We start from the raw sequence: 20,377 nt of genomic DNA on the forward strand, positions 1-20,377 counted from the left end.
TTCTTAAATAACACATACAAATAAGATCATAGATAATTGTCTTTCTCTGATTGACTTATTTTACTTAGCATAATACTCTTTAGTTTCATTCATGTCATTGCAAATGGCAAGATTTCATTTTTTGATGGCTGAGTAATATTCCACTGTGTGTGTATGTGTGTGTAGCACAATTTCTTTATCCATTCATCTGTTGATGGACATCTGGGCTCTTTCCATAGTTTAGCTATTGTGAATATTGCTGCTATAAACGTTGGGGTACATGTGCCCCTTTGAATCAGATAGCATCTGGCAGTATTTGGTAATTTAAAATGTATCCACTCTTGGGGTACCTTTCTGGCTCAGTCAGTAGAGCATGAGACTCTTGATCTCAGGGTTATGAGTTCAAGTGCTCGCTTCGGCAGCACATACACTAAAAACAAGGGTTATGAGTTCAAGGACCACATTGAGCATACAACCTACTTAAAAAAATAAATAAATAAATAGGGACATCTGGGGGGCTCAGTCAGTAAAGTGTCTGCCTTAAGTTAAGGTTGTAATCTCAGAGTCCTGGTAATCAAGCCCTGCATCAGGCTCTCTGCTCAGCAGGGAGTCTGCTCCCACTCTCCCTCTGTGCTCTCTCTGTCAAATAAATAATAAAATCTTTTATATATAAATAAATAAATAAATAAATAAATAAATAAATAAATAAATAAATAAAATGTATCCACTCTCCCACTATGGGTCCTACCACAGATGAGAGAAATTCTCTTGTAATTCTAGTCTAGCAGCTGATATCTAGAAAAAAGGCCAAAACCTTTACAAAATTATACACTAATATTCTAACAATGGAAAGACAATGACTGGGATCCCTGGGTGGCGCAGGGGTTTGGCACCTGCCTTTGGCCCAGGGCGCGATCCTGGAGACCCGGGATCGAATCCCACGTCGGGCTCCCGGTGCATGGAGCCTGCTTCTCCCTCTGCCTATGTCTCTGCCTCTCTCTCTCTCTCTCTCTCTCTGTGACTATTATAAATAAAAAATAAAAAATTTAAAAAAAGAAAGACAATGACTGAGAATAAATAAAAATTTATAAAAGCTGCCTCAGATGTCCTATTGATATTTGCAATATGTTTTTTTTTTTTTTTTTTAATCTTCAGGGATTCCTGGGTGGCTCAGTCAGTTGAGCATCTGACTCTTGTTTTTGGCTCAGGTCATGATCTCATGGGCTGTGGGATTGAACACGCTGGAGATTCTCTCCCTCTGCCCTTCCCCCCACTCTTGCTAGCTCTTTCTCTCTAAAATAAATAAATAAACCTCTAAAAATAAATTTTAAAAAACCATAAAAAATTCTTCAACTTGCGGGTTGCCTTCTAGTTGTATTTCCATGAAGAAAATATAACTAAAAAAATGATTTCATGAATACCTCCACAATATCATAAATACCCATTCCTCAAGTAAACTTATTTTTAAAATCTGGTCCTAAGTGCAGCTGGGTGACTCAGTTAAGCATCTGCCTTCAGCTCAGGTCACAACCTCAGGGTCTTGGGATAGAGCCCTGCATTAGGCGCCCTGCTTGGTGGGAAGTCTGCTTCTCTCTCTCCCTCTGCCACTCCTCCCCTGCTCATGTTCTCTCCCTCTCTCTCTCTCTCTCTCTCTCTCTCATGCTCTCTGTCTCTCTCAAATAAATAAAATCTTTTAAAAAAAAAATTGTGAGTCACAGCTCACAATGATTCAAAACCTTTGGGACACAGCAAAATCTGTTTTTAGAGGGAAGTTTATAGCATTACAAGTTTACGTGTAAGAAAAATCTCAAGTAAACAACCTAACCTTACACCTAAAGGAGCTAGACAAAGAACAACACCCCCCCACCACCATCAAAATCAGCAGAAGAAAGGAAATGATAAAGATTAGAGCAGAGATAAATGATATAGAAAGTAAAAAAGCAATAGAACAGATCAATAAAAATCAAGTCAAGCCTAGCATAAGGATCAGGAATACCTGAATCAGCCAGCAATTTGAAATAAGTCTGAAAAAGAAAAGAAAAAGGAATGTTGTCTTAGTCTCCTATTCCCCTGGGTGTGAGGTCTATTCTTTGTATCATTTTTTGTTTTGTTTTTAGGAAAGAAAACAATTATATTCACCTTGGAAGTGATTTTGAACAGGCCAGGTGTTAGTTTCAAAGGATAGATTTATCATCATTTATAGTATGCATTCCAATGCCTCATAAAATCTATTTTGGCCATTTTCCATAGCCCCATTAAAAAAATAATAACTGTGATAAAATGAGGTTGAAAATAATTATTCCTGTTTCCAGGTGGCCAAAAGTGGGATTCTTCATTGTAAACATTTAAGGATTGAGTTTTAGCAGAGAGAGATAAGAACAATAAGGTAATTGTTGGTGATTCATTAAACAGAAAGTGAATTTGGCCTTTTGCTCCTGTTGGAAACAAGTCCAAGTTGGAAATACCTTCTATACTCATGGTTGATGAGGTTCTGACCATGGTAATTCCTAAATATTAATGAAAGAGCAAGTTAAAGTAGATGATCAGATAATTATGACTGGTATGATTCAGACCTATTATACAAAAATACTCTTTCTAAGGAATTTCCTTTGTCCTTCTCAATCTTGAAGAAATGTGGCTAGATTGACTAGTCTAGAATCTTGCTAACCAATTGCATGATTTTCCATATGATCCTACTTTATAATATATAGGGTGGTGAGCCTTTGCCTTACTTTCTTACACTAAAAAACATACTCTCGGGATCCCTGGGTGGCGCAGCGGTTTGGCGCCTGCCTTTGGCCCAGGGCGCGATCCTGGAGACCCGGGATCGAATCCCACATCGGGCTCCCAGTGCATGGAGCCTGCTTCTCCCTCTGCCTGTGTCTCTGCCTCTCTCTCTCTCTCTGTGACTGTCATAAATAAATAAATAAAAATTAAATAAATAAATAAATAAATAAAAAATAAAAAACATACTCTCTGTAACCCCCCTAATATATATTTTTTTCTTTTCTTTCATTTTTTTTTTTTTTTTTTACTCTTTTACATTCTGAAGAAGCTCTATGTGGATATTCTTGTTTCCTTTAGCTAAAGAACCCCATGTCCCTTCTTTCTTTTTTTTTTTTTTTTTTTTACAAGAAGCATATCCTTTTTTTTAATTAGTTCTGTTGGTTATTATAAATCCCCAGTATTTTTTCTTTTTATTCATGAGAGACATAGAGCGAGAGAGAGAGAGAGAGAGAGAGAGAGAGGCAGAGACACAGGCAGAGGGAGAAGCAGGCCCCATGCAGGGAGCCCGATGTGGGACTCGATCCCAGGTCTCCAGGATCACACCCCGGGCTCCAGGCGGCACTAAACCGCTGCGCCACCAGGGCTGCCCCCCTGTATCCTTTCATTAGTGGTCTGGAATCTTATCCACAAATAAAATTTGCACATGGCTTTTATATTAGCGTTACTGTCACACTGCATACACGGGGGAGATGGAAAACTCTAAAAATAACTACTCTAGCTTCAGAAAATGGACCAAACTATATATGTTATATATTCCAACAGATTTACAACCTAGGCAAGAGAATATTCTAAGAACAAATCACAATTGAAATCCTTATTCTCTTCTCCTTTAGGATTGTGTTGTTTTTTTTTCCCCCCTCTTTCCCCTTAACCTGGGCATGGCTGCAGGGTTTTTTAAAAATAGGCAACTTGCAGTCTCAATAAACAAAACATAGAACCTTCTTTTCATAGTGGTTTCTTCAGTCAAACACATTCTGTATTATAACATTGATGAAATTATAACAGAATTTTTAATAATAGAACAATTGCTTTTCCCCATTGACCTATTTTAGTCACTGAAACAATGTTCTTGCCCAGTGATGTGCTTATTTCTTATTGAGGGATTAATACAAATATATTTAGAGTGGTGTTGATTTGTTTGCTTGTTCTAGTTTTTAAATTCTAAATCCTAAGAATAAGTTTTTTGGGGGTTCCTGGGTGGCTCAGACAGTTAAGCCTCCGCCTTCAGCTCTGGTGGTCATGATCCCAGGGTCCTAGGATTGAGCCCAGAATCTGGCTCCCTGCTCATCAGGGAACCTGCTTCTCTCTCCTTCTGCCTGCTCCTCCCCCTGCTGTGCATGTTCTCTCTCTTTCTCTCTGTAAAATAAATAAATAAAATCTTAAAAAAAAAAAAAAAAAAGAGTAAGTTTATTTGGAGCTATAATGAGTAAGTGGGCAGCTTTTCATTTCTTTCCGAAATAGAGCAGAGAGTGATTGATATCCTCATTTGCTTCTGACTTCTTACTCATAGGCTCCCCGCCCCACTTCTCTCATGTTACATAACACCAAGGAGCTTGGAACATAATGTCAGCGTCTTTCTAAAGGCACTGGGTGATGTTTACACATTTAAGCTGCTGGCATTGACAGGGTGACTGGAGTCAAATGTAAACCATGGTGTTTATCATTCCCAGGCAAATATATTGTGCAATGAGTAGCAATGGGCACTGTGTGAAAGGTTGCCTAATAAGCCACCCCAGCATTAGGATTAGTCAGCTTCTTGCTGTGAGGTGTGTGTGACCAAGATACTAGAGGTCGTTGGTGATGGAAAGGCAGGCTGGCCAATGACAGGATCCAAAAGGAGGGAAACTCAGTTCTTGGCAGACCATTGAATCTTAGCATAAGGCATTTGTTCTCTGAGGTACAGTGGCTGAGAAGCTCCTGAGAAACACCTGAGGGAAGGATTTTGTTTTCTTAGTTTTATTGTTTTACATGAAAACTTTCTCCTCTATAAAACCTTAGAAGCCAGTATGATTTCTGGTCATATTACATTACTTTACAGTAGAAACAAATAATGCTTTCTGGAGAAATCTTTTTCTTTTTGTAATAAAAAGTTTAATTATTAATAACAACATAACCACACTAAAGAACATTAGAGAAACAAAGCAAGGGGAACACACTCATACTCCCTTTTGCTAAAAATGATCACAATATCATAGTAGCATACTGTCTTACTGTTTGAACTGTTTTACATGGTTGTAGTCTTCCAGTGACAGGATTTTGTCACATAATTTTTTGGTAACTTATCATAAGGGGTTTTTTTCCCCATAGTGCTACACAACCATTCTTTTTTTTTTTTTTTTTTTTTTTTTATGATAGTCACAGAGAGAGAAAGAGAGGCAGAGACACAGGCAGAGGGAGAAGCAGGCTCCATGCACCGGGAGCCCGATGTGGGAATCGATCCCGGGTCTCCAGGATCGCGCCCTGGGCCAAAGGCAGGCGCCAAACCGCTGCACCACCCAGGGATCCCTACACAACCATTTTAAATAACTGAACAATATTCCATTCAGAATATGGTTGAACCAATTTATGCTGTTATAAATAACACTGAAGTGTTAAAAATATAGCTTTTCAGTATAAAATGTTTAAAAATTGGGCATCCCAGGTGGCTCAGCGGTTTAGTGCTGCCTTCGGCTCCTGGAGACCCGGAATCGAGTCCCACATCAGGCTCCTTGCATGGAGCCTGCTTATCGCTCTGCCTGTGTCTCTGCATCTCTCTGTCTCTCATGAATAAATAAAATCTTTAAAAAAATGTTTAAAAATTAAAGGTGAGGGCAGCCCGGGTGGCTCAGCGGTTTAGCGCCACCTTCCGCCCAGGATGTGATCCTGGAGACCCTGGTCGAGTCCCAAATCAAGCTCACTGCATGGAGCCTGCTTCTCCCTCTGCCTGTGTCTCTGCCTCTTTCTCTCCCTCTCTCTCTCTCTCATGAGTGAATAAATAAATAAAATATTTTAAAAAAATTAAAGGTGATTAGGGGCACCCGGCTGGCTCAGTCAGTAGAACATGTGACTCTTGATCTTGAGGTTGCCAGTTCAAGCCCCATATTGAGTGTAGAGATTACATAAAAAAATAAAATGTTTACTGGACTCTACCTCTGAAACTCATGATGTACTACTACATGTTGGCTAACTGAATTTAGATTTAAAAAAATCTTAATAAATAAGTAAAAACTAAAAATAAATTTAGGGTGATTTATATCAAATATAAAACTTGTATAAAGCATATATGAACAACATAAAGATTAATAATAAAATGAACAGCTTAGCATCCACTTCCAACTTAAGAAATAAAACATTGCCTGTAATGTAGAAACCTGCCTGTGTGCTTCTCTCTGGTTGCATCCTCCTCTCTTCTCCCCTATAGAAATAACCAAAAGTTAAAATGTTTTGTTAATTTAAAAATATTTTATATTTTCCCTTAGAGTAGATTCTTTCTAGCAGAATTTAATAATTAAAGTAAGTGTGTTTTATTTATTCTTATTAGGACTAGTCTCTGATGTTGGTAGAGTGCACTTGCTTACATTTTTCCTTCAGAAATTATCAGGCTTAACACACCCAAGTAGGCAGGGCGGGCCCACACACCAGAGAAAAATTTGCCTCATAAGGAGGTGCAGTCTGTGACAGTTTTCTGCTGTATGAGGATATTGAGGGTTAGGACTGAGAACTCTTCTAGTACAGAGATGATTTTGGTTTACTTATAGGAGGGTTACCCTCCCTCCTTTTGGGCATTTCTCCATTCTCTAGTTGGTTTGATTTTGGTTTCTTATTTGCATGTTATTGTTTTTTTAATTATTCATTCATTTAAAATAGGCAGTTCTTTTTGTTCAGCCTATTGGTGTCTCTCTTGTGGGATAAATGCCAATATAATCATGTTCAATTGTCGATATAAATCATGTCTACCTAGCCCCAACGAATCAGATGGGTCAGGTTTTACTTGTCAGTTTTGAAAATGGAGAAACTAAATTTAAAAATTGGCTAATTGGCCAATAATAAAAAAAACATAAGGGTGGTTAGCTTTCTCAATAGTAAAAGCCCCAAACTAGTGTTTCTGATCACTTGCATCAGAATTGGTTTAAGATACTTGGTAGGTATCCCTGGGTGGCGCAGCGGTTTGGCGCCTGCCTTTGGCCCAGGGCACGATCCTCGAGACGAGGGATCAAATCCCACATCGGGCTCCCGGTGCATGGAGCCTGCTTCTCCCTCTGCCTATGTCTCTGCCTCTCTCTCTGTATGACTATCATAAGTAAATAAAATTAAAAAAAAAAAAAGATACTTGGTAAATTCAGAGTCCTTCATTTGAAAACTGCCAAATCATAATCTCTGGATTTGGGGCCCAGGAGGCTACAGTTTAATAAGCACCTCAGATGACTTTCCGTACCCTACACTTGAGAAGCACCACCCTGGCTCAGGGGCAGCAACCTAAGAAAAGTGATAGAGTAAATATTCTCATATTTTCTAGTATGTTTCTATTTGGTTAGCATTGAAAGGTAAGGTTGAATATTCACTTAGTGATCCTTTCTGTGGGACCCATTGTGACAGATTGTGCTAGACAAGAATGAAAAAACCCTATCTAGGGCTATAGCACCAGAAGCTAAGCAGAGGCGGGTCTGGTTAGTACTTAGATGGGACAACTGAAAATCCCAGTTCTTTAGTATTTTGAAATCTTAATACCATTGGAAGAAATTATACTTCAAGTGAGGTCTAGAGACCACCTTAATTATTTGTATCAAATTAGCAGATTTTCATTGACTCTGACCAAGAGCAAGAATGAAATGCAGGTGAAGGCATTTGCCTGAAGCAAAGACCAGGGTTCAGTAACAGTCTGTGCCAAGCACACTCTGTTTACTTCTCCGTTTGGAGTAGTGCCCTTTGTCTGTGACCTTGATACTCAGAATTGTTTTGTGCAACCATTAGCCTGCATAGCACTAGTTCTGCTTTATAATCATCTTTGAAGCAGGAATCCTTATGATCTCACCAAATCTGGAGGGACTTAACAAGGAAAAGAAGTGCACAGAAATTAATTGTTGAAAAGCTAAAAGACAAAACTTGGAAAAATAGAATAAAGGTAGAAGTAGAAAGCCAAGTACAGTCTGGAAAGAAACATCAGAAGTAACCTGAGAGACGTGGACATTCTTCACATTCATTTTCAATTAATATTGCTTGGGAGGTTGCTAAGCAAGCCCCATCTGAGAATTGAACTTGAGATCCTATTTAATACATGTTTGCAGTCTGGAACAGTGAAGGAACCCTCTGGCTGAAAATCAATTGCTCTGTGAAAATGATCATGACTAAAATAGTTATTACTGAAACTGCATGATATTTGACAAAGTTTCTCTCACTTTTTTATTTCATTTTTCTATGTTATCAGAAATTTGCCATATTTAAGAACCCAGCAATGATAATTAGGAATATTACACATTTCAATATTAATATGTTTTTAGACTTTCTTGAAACTTGAACATAATACTTAACCCAGAAAAAAATGAAGATGAACTAGTTGGTGAATATCAAATAGGCTGTAAATATACTAAGAATTTTAGTAATAAGAATAATAGTAACAACATGAATAAGAAAACCAATTAATAGGGATCCCTGGGTAGCGCAGCGGTTTGGCGCCTGCCTTTGGCACCAGGGCGCGATCCTGGAGTCCCGGGATCGAATCCCACGTTGGGCTCCCGGTGCATGGAGCCTGCTTCTCCCTCTGCCTGTGTCTCTGCCTCTCTCTCTCTCTGTGTGACTATCATAAATAAATAAAATTAAAAAAAAAAAAAGATTTTAAAAGAAAACCAATTAATAAATTATATGTATATTTTACATTTTATGGAGGCTATTAAAATAACATCTTGAATTAAAATAGCATAGACATAAGGGCACCTGGGTGACTTAGTCAGTTAAGGGTCTGCCTTCGGCTTGGGTCGTGGTCCCAGGGTCCTGGGATCAAGCCCTGAGTTATACTCCCTGCCCAGTGGGTTGCCTGCTTCTCTCTCTCCCTTTCCTGTTCCCCCTGCTTGTGCTCTCTGTCAAATAAATAAATAAACTTAAAAAAATAAAATAGCACATCCAAGGGGATTTTTGGTTTTTGTTTTTTTAAGATTTATTCACCCATTTTAGACAGAGAACACAAGCCGGATAGGCAGAGGGAAAGGAAGAGAAAATCTCAAGCAGACTCTGCACTGAGTGCAGAGCCCAGCTTCGGGCTTGATCTCACCACCATTAGATCACAACCCAAGCTGAAACCAAGAGTTGGACGCTTCACAGACTATGCCATCCAGGCAACCCGCAAGGTATCTTTTTAATGTTTATTTGATCTACATTTTGAGTAAGTTCTGTCTCTGCAATACAAAATAATATCAAACTGATCTCAATATTTATGAAGAGAAACTATGAATATATAAGATAGTAATAATTTAGTAGTTAAGGGATTTCTTTTTTATTTTATTTTATTTATTTGAGAGAGAGAGAGCACAAGCAAGGGGAGGAGCAGAGAGAGGGAGAAGCAGAGTCGCCACTGAGCAGGGAGTCCGATGAGGCGCTTGATCCCAGGATCACGACCTGAGCTGAAGGCAGAGGCCTAACTTACTGACCACTCTGGTGCCCCAAGGAATTTTAGACCAGTAACCAATATCATACTGATTGAAGAAACACTAACGTTAGGTTAAAGCAGTTTTCCCACTTTATTTATCCTTATAAGGGAAATTCTAGACACTGTTCAAAAACAGAAATCATATGTGTAGTTAGAAGAAATTATAGATGAATATGAATCTGATGCCAGGTAAAGTTTTCCTAAGCAAAAAAAAAAAAAAAAAAAAAAAAAAAAGACAAAGAACAATAAAGGCAAAAAAAAGAGACAAAATAATAGCTTTGTAAAACTTCCTTACACAAAAACATGTTAAAGGTAAAGAACAAGCAAATTGAAGTGACCTGCAAACATGAAAAAATGTTTAAATCTACTATTAATGAAAGAAATGCAAGTGAAAACAATGATATACTATTGTTCTGCCATCAAATTACTCAAGATTTAGAATAATGAAAATACTCAGCACTGACTAAATGCAATGAAATAAGGTTTTTTTAAAAAAATAAATTTATTTATTTTAGTAATATTTACTGCCAACTTTGGGCTCAAACCCAAGACCCTAAAATTGAATCCCATGATCTTCTGACTAAGCTAGCCAGGCGCCCACAAATGGGAACTTTTTAACATTATTTGTGGGAATGCCCTTTTTGCTGAGCAATTTGTATCAAAATTTGTTTAAGTATACATATCCTCTATCCATTATTTTTCCAGTGGCATTCATTCTAGGGAAAGAAATAGGTGCATAAATAAAGATGAACAGGAATGTTCAGAACACCTTTTTATATAATATTGAAAAACTGAAACAATGAAAACCAAGAGAATGATTTAAGTATATTCATAGGATACACTTATGCTAATGATTACGAAAACTCATTTTTCTCACAAAATGTTATAAGCATAAACAGAGCACTAAAAATAGTAGATAAAGTCTGATCCCAAACTTTAAAAGTATATGCATATTCATAGAGGAGGAATATCCTCTAAAATATTTATGGGTGTTTCTTCTAGGTAATGGGATTCTAAGTTATTTTTATTTTATTTTATGCTTTTCAAAATATTCTTCAATAAACACATAATTATAAACATCATTTTTATTTTTTTAAAGACTTTATTTATTTATGAGAGACACAGAGAGGCAGAGACACAACCAGAGGGAGAAGCAGGTTCCATGCAGGGAGCCCAATGCGGGACTCGATCCCAGGACTCCAGGCTCATGCCCTGGGCCGAAGGCAGCCACTAAACCATTAAGCTACCCAGAGATCCCCCTAAAAATAATTTTAAAAGCAAAAACTTAAGTTAAAGAACAGTACTAACAAGTTAAAGAGAGTGACATTCAAATTATTTCCTAAATTTTTGCCTCTGACTCAGCAGGATTTTTGCTTCTAAGCAGATTCTGATCTGTATTAAAATAGAGGCTGGTTTAGATTTCTTGTTTCCTGAGAGAGGAAGCAGAAATTAATCCAATAAGTGGTTTTTTCACCCGACAGAAACTTTATTTTCATGCCAGACTACACGCACGTGCACACACACACACACACACACACACACACACACATGCACACATTTATTCCTATGCCTGGACTCTTTTGAAAAAATAATAGCAAACTCCAGAGTTTGAATCACAGAGAATGGTAGAAGTCTTGGGATATACAAGCCCTAGACTTCCTTAAGGATGTCCCTAATACTAATTCTGAAGCTGGCACTTCTCAATGCTTGGATGTTGTTGAAATGCTTTGGACAAAAATACCCTAATCTGTTCATTGATGATCAGCTCATGGTATTATTTTCAAAGATCTAGCCAGGATACATTAGACTCCTAGTAATAAAGAAATAGAAAGTGTAGAGGAGGAAAAGCTTTTCCTCAACCCTCTTAGAGTCCTTGACTGGACCTAAAGATTAAACTGACAAAGACAGATTAACAGAAGAAAAGTGTCAAATTTATTTAATGTAAGTTTCATATGACATGGGAGCCTTCATAAGGAAATGAAGACCCGAAGAAGCACAATTAAGCCTGAGATTTATTTGTACTAGGTCTGATGAAGAATAGAAAACCATGGAAAACTGTGACAGAACAAGAGGGTATGAGCTAAGGGTAGTGAACTTGTAAGAACTTCACAAGGCCTATTTTGATTCCTCTCAACATCCCTTAATCTTCAGAAACAAGGGTGCTCCTTTCCTCTGAGTGTAGGGAGGGCGCCTCTCACAAGAGGATCGTAAGACCTGCTTCAAGGAAACTGAGGAGGTCAGAGAGTCTTTCCTGTACCTGCTGATTCTCAGGTTTTTTTCAGCTTAAAATATTGAATATGCCCAAGAACCATATTTTGGGGTAGCATGTTCTGAAACCTATGAGAGGAAAATAGGAGGGCCTCTGGTGTCTTGATTTTCACCCATGCCAAGTCCAGAAAGTTTTCTCTGGTCTGTAGTGAAAATGTCAGATCAAGTTTCACAACTGTCATTTTTGGGGGAAATCTCTTCTCAGATTATATCCAATGTACTTTTTTTTAGCTTTACTATATGAAATTATGGTGATACCATGATATGTCAGTTTTTCAAAAGTTCTTATTTGTCAATATAAAAAATTAGTAATCCCATGCCTGTTGTCTTCCACAACCTCCAATTTTTCTTTGGAAATCTGAAACCAAAGTCTGAACACTGAACACGGCTGATCCCATCAAACTTCCTTATTTCTATAAATGAAAAAACTGAGGGTCAGAAGGGAATGGAGATTTACCCACGGTTGTACAGTGACAGTGAAGATTATTTCTTTCTCCTTATGATCACACTGTAGAGTCTTCAGGGGCTCATCCTTCTGAATTGAAAAACATTCAGGAAACTCCTTGTAAGCTCTTTGTGGCACTTTCTACTTTTCAACTGACCATAGGAAAACCAGAAATCACCATCACTCTGAATGTCTTGGTTTTTTTTGTTTTTTTTTTTTAAGATTTTATTTATTTATGCATTAGAGACAGAGAGAGAGAGAGAGAGAGAGAGATTGAGAATGGCAGAGACACAGGCAGAGGGAGAAGCAGGCCCCAAGCAGGGAGCTTGACCTGGGACTCGATCCTGGGTCCCCAGGATCATACCCTAGGCCAAAGGTGGCACTAAACTGCTGGGCCACCGAGGCTGCCCTGAATGTCTTGTTAAAGGAAATTAAAGCCAGGCAGTAGTTTAGTCAATATAAACAGATTTTATTCAGGAACTACTGCAGTAGAGGAAAAGAGACCTCAGTGTAGAATTGGGCACATTTACAAATACAGCATGATCAACTGGGGATTTAAAGGTAGGGGGGCTGAGTCATGGTCAGTGGATGGAAAATAACTAAGAGGAAAAATATCAGGGGTAAGGAGGGATTCTGGCTAAACCAACTTAATACAATTCTTGCTGAAGGCAGGCCTGGGTGATCAGATCTCAGGGTGGGAGATTCTCTCTATACTGACTTAGCAGAATCCTTGCTAAAATTGGGTGTTGCAGAGACAGACACAGAAGCCCAAAGGTCAAGGCCTAGTTGAGAAGAGGGTTCAGAGGAGCCTAATTAAAATTTGGTCAAGGAGAGCATCTTTGTTAGTCTCTCATTCAGAAGAACAAATATGTTACAAAGGAATGAAGGCCTGGTAATAAGTTACTTCAGGAAATAGGAACACCAAAGAAAAAAAAAAAAAAAAGTTATTTCAGAACAATATCTGCCCTCCTTTCCCTCGTCCTATACAAAAGTAAATTAATTTTAAATTTCACAATGTATTCAATACAAAGGTCAAATATCTCCAGCTTAGCATAAAATAGCTAACTTCTTATAAAAACATTATGTAAGGTATATACATAGATATAATATATATATTTATCATTATTTCTAATTTGTCTGTGTGGTCTAGCCCTGGGTTTTACTCCTACTTAAAACTTGCAAGATGAATAATTCCCTCTGAGCCTGTTTCCTCATCTATAAAAAGGGTATAATTTGATTGGTGTTGTGTATCTCACAGCACAGTTGTGAATGTAAGGTAAGAAAGTACAGATAGAGGGGTGCCTGAATATCTCAGTAGGTTAAGCATCTGACTCTTGGTTTCAGTTCAGGTCATGATCTCAGAGTCCTGAGATCCAGCCTTCCCTTGGAGTCTGCACTCAGCGAGGAGTAGGCTCTCTCTACTTCCTCTCTCAACTCTCTCATACAAAAAAAAAAAAAAAAAAAAGGCATAGGGATCCCTGGGTGGCTCAGAGGTTTAGCGCCTGCCTTCAGCCCCAGGGCGTGATCCTGGAGTCCCGGGATCGAGTCCCACCCACATTGGGCTCCCTACATGGAGCCTGCTTCTCCCTCTGCCTGTCTCTGCCTTTCTCTCTTTCTCTGTGTCTCTCATGAATAAATAAATAAAAAATTTTAAAAAGACTTTTTAAAAAAAGTATAGATAGAAATGCTTTGTAAATTGTAGAATGCAATATGAATGTTATAATTAAAAATGTAAAAAAAAGTAGACAAAAATTTTTTCATCATAGCAAACCATCTGTTATAATCATAATATTTGTTCAAATGCAAATGAAGCCTTAAACCATCTCTCTCTTTGAGTTTAGTGATAAAATTAGATAAATAGCCTTCTGGGAACAATGGCCACTCCAACGGATTTGGAAAGCAATGTGACCATTTTCATAAAATCCTCTTTTAAGTATTCTGCATTGCACAGCATAGTTCAAGCAAACCATGGGAAACTGCCCATTTTTGTAGGTCAACATGACAGAAAATTAGTAATTCCTTATGACTCAACTTATTCTAATGTAACAACAATCTATAGAGGCAAAATCCAAAAAGGATTGAAGACCTACTAAAAGTCTCAGAGCCTTCTCATAAGTATCTCCAATGTCTCCTGTGGCTGCACAGTGCTTCTAGGAGCTGGGTAAATGTTCCCATTCTTATCTTAAAAATGAAAAAACTAAAATACAAATTTGCATGTCTATCACATAATCAGGTCAGCACAAGACTCATTTTGATAACTTCTATGTCCTATTCAGTCGTCCTTGCTTAGGACAGTGGGGCAGTAGAAATTTGTTGAATAGACTTAACAATTCTCAGAACAACATGTTCTATTGCAGGCTATTGTGAAGGTTCTGCTGGTTCTTCAAGCTCATTATCATGTATCTTACCAGTTCCTTCTCAAAGCAGGTTATAAACTTGAAATTCAGCTCTGTCTTCTTTTCCTCTCTGTACCTCAAATCAGTCAAGGGTTTTTTTTTTTTTTTTTTTTTTTTTTTGTTTGTTTTTAGTAAACTCTACCCCCAACATAGGGCTTGAACTCATGACCCTGAAATTAAGAGTCACAAACTCTACCGACTGAGCCAGCCAGGAGTTTCAGTTAAGTTTAATCCATTCTACTAATTCAATGTCTCTTCTAATCATTGGGTCTCTCATTCCCTAGATCAAGTCCCTGGCAAGTTTGCTTGACCAATTACTGTCTTCAAACCGGTCTTCCCATCTCCAGGCTTGATTTCTTACTTTCCACTTAAAAGATCATCCTTTATTCACTTTATATCTCCTGTAGCACCCAAGACAGGCTTTTTTAAAAAAAATATTTATTTATTTGATATATATATAGAGAGAGTGAGAGAGCACAAGGAGGGGGAGCGGCAGAGGGAGAGGGAGAAGCAGGCTCCCCACTGAGCAGGGAACCAGATGCAGGGCTCAATCCCAGGGCCCTGGGATCATGACCTGAGCCAAAGGCAGACACTTAAGAGACTGAGCCACCCAGGCACCCCCAAGACAGGCTTTTAATAAATGTTCATTGAATATGAAGGGAAGGACAGTTTTTTCCTCTACTACAAGAGGTAGTTTAGTTGATAAATTGATAAAAGACAGATTAACAGGAGAAAAACTAATTACATGTATAGGGGAGACCCATTTGAATATTACACTCAGAAGTAGTCAGATAGTTGAGGTTTATATGCCATCCTGCACTAGGGAGGACATAAGGGTTTGAGACTTTAAAGGGAAGGCAGACAATGTATAGGAAAATGGGAAGGATAAATGTTTGGTAAACAAATGTTTTGGCATGCACTAATGGAGACAATGGGGCTCAGAGAGGAATTTGATCTCTAGGTTTTGAACTTCCCCCCATTTTACTATATCTAGCCCATATACTATGTAGTTATCTCTGCTGATAGTTCCCTTCCTGGACCAGGTGCCCTATCTACAATCTTTTAGTCATTTAAGAGGGAAAAAGGTGGGCAGCCCCGGTGGCGCAGCGGTTTGGCGCCGCCTGCAGCCTGGGGTGTGATCCTGGAGACCCGGGATTGAGTCCCACATCGGGCTCCCTGCGTGGAGCCTGCTTCTCCCTCTGTCTGTGTCTCTGCCCCTCTCTCTGTGTCTATGAATAAAAAAATAAAATTTTTTTTTAAAAAAAAAAAGCAGGAAAAAGGTCTTCCTGAGTCTTTTGGGCCCAAGTTGACTTCAATTCAAAGTAATCCACATGCCAAAGCAGCACATTTTGAGGAGGCTCATTCTGAACCTGTTCAAATGAATAGCTAGGATTAAGAATTTGGCAATGAGGAAAGGGTCATACTTGTGCAGAAGTTCTTTTACATGTCTGGTACTATACTTTAGGTCGTTTAATCTTTACAACTCCTGGAGACTGATACAGACAAGATTTATTACTAGGAGTGTTCTTCCCTCCTTGCTCTCTAGAGAGAATTTTGTCCTTCCCAGTTTTTGTTTGTTTTTTGTTTTTAATGTAGGCTCCACACCCAGCATGAAGTCCAAGGCAGGGCTTGAACTCATGACCCTGAGATCAAGACCTGAGCTGAAATCAAGAGTTGGACCCTTAACTGACTGAGCTCCACGTGCCCCAGTTTCTTCTCAACTTCTAGGAAAATTTTTCTCCCCTCTATTCTTTTTTTTTAAGATTTTATTTATTTATTAGAGAGAGGGAACAAGCACAAGCAGGGGGAACATTAGAAGAAGAGGCAGAAGCAGGTTCTCTGCTGAGCAGGGAGCCCGATGTGGGGCTGGATTCCAGAACCCTGGGATCATGACCTGAGCCAAAGGCAGCCATTTAATTGACTGAGCCACCCAGGTGCTCCTTTTCCACTCTAGTTCTTAGAGTTTTGTGACCCAGGATTAAGAGAAGAGAGGGAGATTCCTCATTTGTCCAGATTGGTGGAGAAGCAGGGTAGAACCTCCTTTGTTATGGAGAATGCAAGTTAAGAGCAAATTGGGGAGAACATGAATTTTACATAATATACATAATAAAGAACTAAAAGGTGTGGGGGATCCCTGGGTGGTGCAGCGGTTTAGCGCCTGCCTTTGGCCCAGGGCACGATCCTGGAGACTCGGGATCGAATCCCACGTCGGGTTCCCGGTGCATGGAGCCTGCTTCTACCTCTGCCTGTGTCTCTGCCTCTCTCTCTCTCTCTCTCTCTGACTATCATAAATAAATAAATAAATAAATAAATAAATAAATAAATAAATAAATGGGGTTGGAGAGGGAGAAAGAAGGTAGCTATAAACCACTCAGCAGGCAGACTAGGGATGAGGAGGGGATTTGCAGAGGTTTGAAGAATAGGCTTTGGAGCAGCTTTGGCAGAATAAGAAAGTAGAAAATGGAAGGTTTTAAATATTGTTGTGGGTTACAAATTTGATCTCTTTTATGTTCTTTGAAAAAATAAGAAACAAGTAAGGATGGGAATTCCTCTTGAAAGAATTTTGGCTGCTGGACCTTGTTTCTTTCAATGTGAAATTGAGCCATGTAGAGTCCACACTGCAGGGAAAGCTAGGGCTCAGAAAGCCAAACTTTTGCTAACATCACACAAACAAGTAAAGGGCTAAGACAGAATTTGAACCCATACCTTTCAGATTCAAAGCCTATCAATTTTCATTCCCACATGCTACCTGTGGGTCAGAATAGATCTATTGAGTTGCACGTCCAAAAATTCCATCAAAGGGGCTCCTGGCTGGTTAATTTGAAACAGCCTGTGACTCTTGATCTTGAGGAGTCAGTGTGAATTCGAGCCCCACACTGCATAGAGATTACTGAAAAAAATGAAATTAAAAAAATATCCATCATGGATGCTTGGGTGGCTCAGTCAGTTAAGTGTCTGACTCTTGATTTCAGCTCAGATCATGATCTCAGGATCATGAGATAGAGCCCTACTTAGGCTCTGTGTGAACATGGAGTCTGCTTGAGATTCTCTCTCTCCCTCACCCTTTGCCCCTCCCCATTGAGTGCACCCCCTCTTTCTTTCTCTCCCCTCCAAAATAAGAAATATTTTTTTAAAAAATCCATTGGAGTTGTAATAGGAAGTCTTGTTCCTAATAGCCGTTGCTTATGAGTTTTCAACATGAAAATCTTATTTCAGGAATGTTAGGAAACTGGAGAGGTAATTCAGTGATCCTTTTCCTCGCCCTGCAACTTACTGGCTTTCATTTAGGATTTCTAGCCTAGTCTTTTTGCATAAGAATAACTCCTGATTTAAAAGACCTTCAGAGAAACAATAACTTCAAAGGCTAAACTCTCTCCAGGGATAAAAGAGGAAGCACTTCTGTGAGTGTACTCTATTTAGAAGCATTACAGGATCCCACTCTGTCTAGAGAGAGTACAGTATTTTAAATCATATGGAAATGGAAAGATCTGAATTTAAGAGACTCTGAAGGATACATTGTCTTAAGAGTTTGGAAATATTAAGGGGCACCTGGGTAGCTCAGTGAGTTAAGCATGTGCCTTTGGCTCAGGTCTTGATCTCAGGGTCCTGGGATAGAGACCCACATCAGGCTTCCTGCTCAGCATAGAGTTGGCTTCTGCCCCTCCTGATGATCATTATCTCATAAATAAATAAATAAATAAATAAATAAATAAATAAATAAATAGATAAATAAATAAAATATTTTAAAACAGAGTTTTGGAAATGTAAGAATCATTACCATATAACCACCATAGGAAACATAGACAAGACAAAATAATAATAGTGATGAAGGTGAAGATGATGTTGATGATACCAGCCATTACTAAGTGCTACTTGGAGCAGGCACAATGCAAAGTACTTTACATGTATGTAGCATAATATTTTGGGATATTAAATTTTCTTTTTTCCTTTTTCTTCTCCTAATCAGGCCATTCTTTGCCTCACAGGAGGTATGTAGCAGAACAGATAATAAAAGTGCCCTAAAAATTTCTCTGTCCTTTGCTTACCTTAAGTCTTAGAAGAACTTGGAGAGTGTAAGAAGTGAAGGAGTTTGGGAAAGGCCACCTTCCATCTCACAAATGTGCCACTTAAGCATGCAGAATATTTTGAGCTAAAGGTACTTGAGACCTCTCAAGAGAAACTTTTGCCCCTCTCTTAACTACATAGAAGAATCTAAATTGGAGGGTCTTTCCAGAATAAGTATTATTAACAAAAATAAAATTTATCTGAGTGACCCATCTGTATGGCAGGGCAAACATCTAATTACCAAACATCTGCTCTTCTTATCACCCTGTGAAGTGCATTCCTTTCCTCTTAAGTCCCAGAGCCCTTAGTTCAGAATGGCATATATATATACACACACCTCATTTTGCCTGTCTTGGGAGTTTCCATGTCTGCGTGGATTCCCCACACCTATGCTATTAAACTTAATTTTCTCTTATTACTGTCTCATGTCAATTTGATTCTTAGTCTAGCTAGAAGTACCCCTGAAGGGACAGGAATTCTTGTTCCCTGACAGAAGGTAAAAGAAGTAGATTTCTTTTTTTTTTTTTTAAGATTTTATTTATTTATTCATGAGAAACAAAGAGAGAGAGAGGCAGAGACACAGGCAGAGGGAGAACAGGCTCCCCACAAGGAGCCCGATGTGGGACTCGATCCTGGGAACCCAGGATCAAACCTGAGCTAAAGGCAGATGCTCAACCACTGAGCCACCCAGGCATTCCAAAAGAGGAAGATTTCTTTTTTTTTTTTTTAAAGATTTTATTTATTTATTCATGATAGTCACACAGAGAGAGACAGAGGCAGAGACACAGGCAGAGGGAGAAGCAGGCTCCATGCAGGGAGCCGGACGTGGGATTTGATCCCAGGTCTCCAGGATCGCGCCCCGGGCCAAAGGCAGGCGCCAAACCGCTGCGCCACCCAGGGATCCCCAAAAGAGGAAGATTTCTAAGAATACCTACAGCAGTGATTCTCAAACTTTCTGGTCTCGTGACCTCTTTATATTCTTAGATATTATTGAGAAACAAATGTGCTTTTGTTTATGTGTAATATCTATCAATATTTACTTAGAAATTAAAACTAAAAAAATTAAAACTCAAAATTTTAAATATTCATTAAAAAATAATAAAATAAGTAACACATTTTTGTGAAAAACAAAGTTTCCAAAATAAAAATAAATTTGAAGAGTCGCATTGTTTTATATTTTTGTAAATTTCTTTAGTGTTTGGTGGGTTTTTTTTTTTTTTTTTGAGTGTTTGGTGGGTTTTTTAAAAGATTTTATTTATTCACTCATGAGAGACACAGAGAGAGGCAGAGACATGGACAGAGGGAGAAGCAGGCTCCCTATGGGGAGCCTGATACAGGGCTCGATCCCAGTATCCCAGGATCACGACCTGAGCCAAAGGCAGACACTCAACCACAGGGCCACCCAGGTGCCCTAATGTTTGTTTTCATAACAAACAACTGGATTCTCATCTTCTGCATTCAGTCTCCTGTTGGTTGCAGTATATTAACAAAATCCAGTCTTACACAGCTATATGGTTGGAAAAAGGAGTATTTTAATAGACTTTTCAGATAATTTGTGGATATTCTTTCTGGGTACAACACTAAAACTCAACAGGTGTTAATTTCTTTATTGTTTAGTTGCAATGTGGAATCTGAAATCAGATAAAGGAACTTTTTATATATCCTTACATTAAAATCTGTTGATCTGTGCTGCACTTTGAATAGCTCTTCCTCCCCTTTATGATTTTGTAACGTCATCTACTGGCCATTCAGAAAATATTGGCTTACTGAGTTGTCCAGATCTTCCAAATGTTAACATCTTCCACTACATAATATCCA

At 38.6% G+C, this 20,377-nt stretch overlaps 1 long non-coding RNA gene across 1 annotated transcript in view; it reads right to left on the reverse strand.

The window, feature by feature from the left end:
* Positions 1 to 7,083: 7,083 nt before the first annotated feature.
* Positions 7,084 to 20,377, reverse strand: part of LOC140639783 (uncharacterized) — a 28,990-nt gene continuing 15,696 nt past the window's right edge. The window contains exon 3 of the long non-coding RNA XR_012036408.1: positions 7,084 to 8,539. This is a non-coding gene — a long non-coding RNA (uncharacterized lncRNA). The remainder of the gene's footprint in view (positions 8,540 to 20,377) is intronic.

Source organism: Canis lupus, chromosome 9 (genome assembly GCF_048164855.1).
Source record: "Canis lupus baileyi chromosome 9, mCanLup2.hap1, whole genome shotgun sequence".
Classification (NCBI taxonomy): domain Eukaryota; kingdom Metazoa; phylum Chordata; class Mammalia; order Carnivora; family Canidae; genus Canis; species Canis lupus.